Raw genomic sequence first — 6,777 nt, 5'->3', positions numbered from 1 at the left:
ATGAACTGGGGGAAGGGCAGAGGGAGAGAGAGAGAGAAGCAGACTCCCTGCTGCGTAGGGAGCCCCATGTTGGGCTCGATCCCAGGACCCTGGGACCATGACCTGAGTGGGAGGCAGACACTTAACCGACTGAGCCACCCAGACACCCCCAGAGTTGTCATTTTAGGGATTATGAAGGAAGCTTTCAAAATTTAATGAGGTCAAAACAGAAGGTCACAGGAATCAGCTGGAAGGTACCTGGGCAAAGTTATTACAAATTGAACATCAAAGAAGGATATAGAGGTTTCATGTACTAATCAAGTTGAAGTAAGTTCACTAGAGCCTATCTTTCCACTGATTAAAACTTATAACTCTGGGCAAAATACAGGAAGCAACTACCTGAGGAAAGAGTTAAAAATAGCAGGTGGATTGGAGGTGGGAATTAACATATAAGGGATGACTCACGCTAGGGCAATTTTCTCAAGGATTTTTTCTTTTATCTCTCAGCTTTGACCTAAAGGCAGCCTCAGTGCAGAATTGGACGGCAGGTGCAGGCAGCAGAACCTCTGGGGGAAGCTATCTTTCTGACCAGAGAACCAGAAAAATGGGTCCCTATGAGCCCAAGAATGGATGTGTGTGGATCGGAGATCTCCCCGTTTTTGTCTTTCTTTCCCTGCCCAGCCCCAAGGACACGCCCAGTTGTAGAGCTAGAGTGCCGCCATGATCACGAAGATGCAGGAAACCAAAATTTTGATTTTAAAAACTCATCTTTCTGTTAACAAAAAAGGAAAAGGATATTTTGTGGTCCAATAAGTATAAAGGAAATCTCCCTTATATTTTCCCCTCACCATTTTGCCCCAAAGGTGGTCTCAGTGGCACATAACTGTGCAGTAGTATAGATAGCTAAAAATCCAACAGAAACCTATCTTTCTAGCCAGAAGACTCCAAAAGGACCTTGGGATCCAGATAGTGCAAGGGGAAATATCACAGAGGAGAGAGTTGGACAAGAGGGTAAACAACTACCTTGGATGAATTGGTCCAAGTCCCAGGCTTACCCCCAAGCCGAACATGTGTGTAAGAGGCCCAAAGCAGAATAACAAATCCTTTTAAGTCGAGTTATGGTATCACACAATACCCAGTTCCTGGATTAACCCATGAAAGGTGCATGTGCAAGACAGATGCAAAACAGGACAGCAAAGTCTCTGAAAATGGATCTGACATTGAAGCCACCACCCACAGAAAGTAAGACAGAATGAGCAATCTGAATCTGGAGGTGATTGCTTGTCCAAAATGAAAGAAGAGCAACATTCTCCAGGGAATTTTAATAGAAATCGGAATCTCACAACATAATATTCAAATGCCTAAAAGATAATCCAAAATTGCCCTCGTACAAAGAACTGGGAAAACGTGACCTATTCTCAAGGAAAAAGTCAGTCAACAGATGCCAGCCAAAAATTATCTAGATATTGAAATTCTCAGATAAATACTTTAAAGCAGATATTGCAACCATGCCTCATGAATTAAAGGTAAACAGTTTTGAAATAAATGGAAAGACAAAAGTTCTAGGAAGAGAATGATTTTAAACTTTTTTTTGAAGATTGATTTATTGATTTTTGGAGATTGAGAGACAGAAAGTAGGAGTGGGGCAGAGAATCTTTCAAGCAGACTCCTTGCCGAGCAAGAAGCCCAATGTGGGGTTTGATCCCACAACCCGTGAGATCATGACCTGAACCAAAACCAAGAGTCAGCTGCTCAACCAACTGAGCCATCCAGGTGCCCCTATTTTAAGCCATTTTAACTATTTAAACCATTTTAAACTATTTTAAAACTATTTTAAACAATTTTAAAAAGTGGCAAGTTTGGAAATGAAAACCAACAGTATTGCCAGCTTTTTGGATTTTATTCTATCAAGTATATAGAGGTATCGCATTGTGGTTTTAATTTGCATTTTCCTAATGACTAATGATGTTCAACATCTTTTCATATGCTTATTTGCCATCCTTATAACTTTGGTAAAGGGTCTGAGTCTTGCTTATTTTTTCAATTGAATTTTTCATTGTTGAGCTTATGTATCTGGATACAGGTCCCTTGTCGGATACGTGATTTGCAAATATTTCTCGGTCTGTGGCTGGTTTTTTATTCTCATAAACTGAGAAATATTGCTTAGAGTTGTGAAACTATTCTGTATAACACTGTAACAGGGCATGTGAGACATGCATTTGTCAAAACCTATAAAATTTTTCAAGACATGGTATGCAAATAAGAGTGTACAAACTTTAAAAAATCGTTTGGGAGACCAAGAGCTCCCAAGATGGGATGCAGACAAAAGAGTCTAATTTGTATTACAATGTGTGAAACACCCTCATTAAAGGGGATGAGAGGATAAAAGCTGATCTAAATAACTTTAGAAATGAATGGAGTCTTTAAGACTAAAGGCAAAAGCAACTGCATGTAAGCACTGTTATCTAGTTAATAAAGTGATTTCCCACGAGGAGATATATAGATATAGATATAGATATAGATATAGATATAGATATAGATATAGATATATAGATAGAGATATATAGATATATATAGATATAGATAGATAGATAGATAGATAGATAGATAGATAGATAGATGTTAATAAGCATGCATAGAATTTTTGTTCTGTTGGCTGAGAGGTCTTAGAAGCGATGATACCTCTTTAGCAATAAGAATATCCAGTGCCCAGACCTTGGTTTCCTAATACCATTCTCCATAAAAGAGACGAGGGCTCCTTAAAGAAATGGTTGATTCTAAGACTTGGGCAGTAACTATATAAGATGAGCCTGAAGCAGCTTATAGTACCAGCATGTAAGGAAGTGCCTTAAAAAATCCAAAACTTAGTTTAATGGGGGTATGTCAAAGGGGCACAGAAGCCAACCAAAAAAGTGTCCAAAGCTGGCACAATTTACAAAATAAGAAATATTGAATTACAACCAAAAAGTATAAAATAAATATCCATGAGTGTGTGCTTGTATAAATAAATTAATAAATGGAGAATAAGAGGAAAATCTCAAATGCAGGAGAATTCCAAATAATTTATGCAAATACTCTGTAAAACTCTCTACTCTTAGAGTGTAAGCTGTATATAGTGGTTCCCTTCCAAAAAGTAGAGTATGGGAAGAGGAATAAAAGAGTAACTTTTCAGAGGAGAAACCTGATGAAAATTACCTTAGCCAGGTGATCAAGGACAACATCAACAAGAATAAGTCATGCTGATAGCATGTATTCTCAATATGAAGTGATGAGAATGGCACTTTACCTTTATGTTCCTCCTCCTAAATCCTATAACCCCAGTCCAACCATGAGAAAAATGCCAGGCAGGCAAATTCCATTAAAGGGGCATTCTATAAAATACCTGACCAGTACTTCTAAAAACTGTCAGGATCACCCAAAACAAGGAAAGTCTGAGAAATTATCATAACCAAAAGTCACTGAAGTAGACATTGCCAGCTAAATGTAATGTATCTGGGTGGGATTTGGGAACACAAAAAAGACATTTGGTAAAAACTAAGGAAATAGAAAGTATGTACTTTAGCTAATGATAATGTATCAACATTGGTTCATTAATTATAATAAATGTACCATAATAATATGACCTTAATAGAGAAAACCAGAGTGTAGGGTATATGAAAACTCTCTGTACTATCTTTAATTTTTTCTGTAAATCTAAAACTCTACTAAAAATAAAGCTTACTTTACAATATTCATAGAACTGTACACAGGAAACCGTGATTTATATTAATTTAAAATAAAATTTTTTTAATTTAAATTCAATTAGCCAACACATAGTACATCATTAGTTTCAGATGTAGTGTTTAACAATTCATCAGTTGTGTATAACACCCAGTGCTCATCACATCATGCACCCTCCTTAATGCCCATCCCCCAGTTACCCCATTCCCCCACCTACCTCCCCTTCAGCAACCCTCAGTTTGTTTTCCATAGTTAAGAGTCTCTCATGGTTTGTCTCTTTCTCTATTATTTCTTCCCATTACAGTCAACAAAACTAAAAGGCAACCTACAGAATGGGAAAAGATATTTGCAAATGATATATCAGATAAAGGGCTGGTATCCAAGATCTATAAAGAACTATCAAACTCAAAACCCAAGAAACAAATAATCCAGTCAAGAAATGGGCAGAAGACATGAACAGACACTTCTCCAAAGAAGACATACAAATGGCTAACAGACACATGAAACAATGCTTCACATTACTTGTCACCAGGGAAATACAAATCAAAACCACAATGAGATACCACTTTACACCAGTCAGAATGGCTAAAATTAACAAGACAGGAAAAAACAAATGTTGGCAAGGTTGTGGAGAAAAGGGAACTCTCTTACACTGTTGGTGGGAATGCAAACTGGTACATCCACTGGAAAACAGTATGGAGGTTCCTCAGGAAGTTAAAAATAGAGCTACCCTATGACCCAGCAATTGCACTACTGGGTATTTACCCCAAAGATACAGATGTAGTGAAATGAAGGGGCATATGCACCCCAATGTTCATAGCAGCAATGTCCACAATAAAATAAACATTTTTAAAAGGATATTGAATCAATGAAAATTCATGCACATTGATCCCCAAAACAGAAAAACATCTGGATATTACATCGTTATTTGAAATGACTACTGAACTACTTCTTACTCTGAAAATTGGCAAATAGAGGGAAATAATTACATATTTATTCAACTTTTCCATTGTAATGATATGTCAGGTTGCCAAATAGCCCAAGTTGACAAGGGAAGGTTTGACTTTATAGAAAAATGCCAACTAAACAGAATAGAGAGATTTAGAAAATTATTTAGAGAGGTAATACCAGCAAGATAGCAGAATAAGAGTTTCCAGCCCTCGTTCCCCCCCCCCCCCACAGAAACACTGATTTTGACAACCACCCATGGATGTGAGTATCTTTGTGGGAGCCCAAGAATCCAGCAGAGAAATCCCAGAACACCAGTGGAGCAAAAATATGAGGATGGATGCTTTGAAAAGGATGAGATAACAGTTTCGAATTACCTGCATCACCTTTCCCCCAAGGCATCACAGCTCAGTGCCAAAGCAGACCACCTTAGCCCGTTGATTTCTCCCATGAGGAAATTGAGAGCACAGTGAGTGCCCAGCTTCCCCCATTATGCAGGACACTACCCAAGAGTCCCACTTCTTTCTTGCCCCACCCAGGACACTCAGGGGATCAACATGACTGACTAGTCTGGTGGCAGCTACAAGCAAGAAAAGGGGGGGCTCACAGCAACTGGGTTGCAAACTCAACAAAGAACCATGGATTCTACTAACAACCTAATGGGCTCTACCAAGAGGCTTGCCCATGAAGCTTATATGACACATCACCCACACTCCACACACCCCTTCCCTGATGTAACCAGTATCACCTGTATTCTCCTACAGATGGCATGCACAAGACTCTGCAGATCATGAGCAAGCACACTCAGATGGCTGGCTCAACTCTGCTGGACTGGGTGAAAGCACATAACCTTGAACGCTTTAGGGAACTGTACTAGGGGAAATAAATGGAAAGCATTTAGCACTTGATCTGGCTTTGAGAGATCAAGAGAAGGCGCACAGTCCTAAGACTTATGAGAACTTTAAAAGTAGCAACGATAAAAAGAATTCCTCACTCAAACCTTGCAGGCTAGGAGAGACTGGGATGATACACTCAAAGTGTTGAAAGAAAAAAACCCTGCCAAACAAGAATACTCTATCCAGAAAATGGTCCTTCAGAAATGAAGAAAAGATAAAGACTTCCCCAAACAAAAGCTGAGGTAGTTCATCCCCACTAGACCTGTCTTACAAGAAATGTTGAAAGGAGTTCTTCAAGCTAAAATGAAAGCTAATTAGTAACATGAAAACGTATGAAAATGTACAACACACTGATAAAGATAAGTATATAATCAAATAAAGAATATTCTATTGAAATTGGTGGTGTGTTGATCACTTAACTCTCAGATAAAGTATTAAAAATAGCTATAGCTACAATAATTTGTTAATGGAGACAAAATATTAAAAGATGTAAACTGTGACATCAAAAAATGAGGAAGGAGTTAAAGGGTATGATTTTTGAATGCTACTGAAGTTAAGTTGTTTTCAGCTTAAAATAGACTGTTATTTCTATAAGACGTTTAATGTAAGCTTCACAGTAACCACAAAGCAAAAACCTGCAGTACATGTGCAAAAGACAAAGGGAAAGGAATCAAAGCATACCACTAAAGAAAATTATGAATCCACAAAGGAAGACAGTGAGAGAGGAAAAAAGGAACAAGAGAACTACAAAACAGCCAGAAAATAATCTGATGGCACTGTTAAGTCCTTACCTATCAATAATTACTTTAAATGTAAATAGATTAAATTCCCCAATCAAAAGTCATAGAGTGGCTGATTTAACCAAGGAGGTGAAAGATCTCTATTCTGAAAATTATGACATTGATGAAAGAAATTGAAGAAGACACAAGTAAATAGAAAGATATTCAATGTTAATGGATTAAAAGAATATATGTTGTTAAAATATCCATACTACCTAAAGCCATTTATAGAATCAATGTAATTCCTATCAAAATTCCAATGGCATTTTTTTCAAAAGTAGAAAAACAATTCTAAAATTCATATGACACCACAAAAAAACCCCAAACAGCCAAAACAAATCCTGAGAAAGAAGAATAAGCCTGGAGACATTACACTTCTTGATTTCAAACTATACTACAAAGCTGTAATAATCAAAATAGTATGATACTGGCCTAAAACAGATACACAGCCCAGA

This window comes from Ursus arctos, unplaced genomic scaffold (assembly GCF_023065955.2).
Source record: "Ursus arctos isolate Adak ecotype North America unplaced genomic scaffold, UrsArc2.0 scaffold_16, whole genome shotgun sequence".
NCBI classification, from domain to species: Eukaryota; Metazoa; Chordata; class Mammalia; order Carnivora; family Ursidae; genus Ursus; species Ursus arctos.
Note: the sequence above shows the minus strand (reverse complement) of the source record.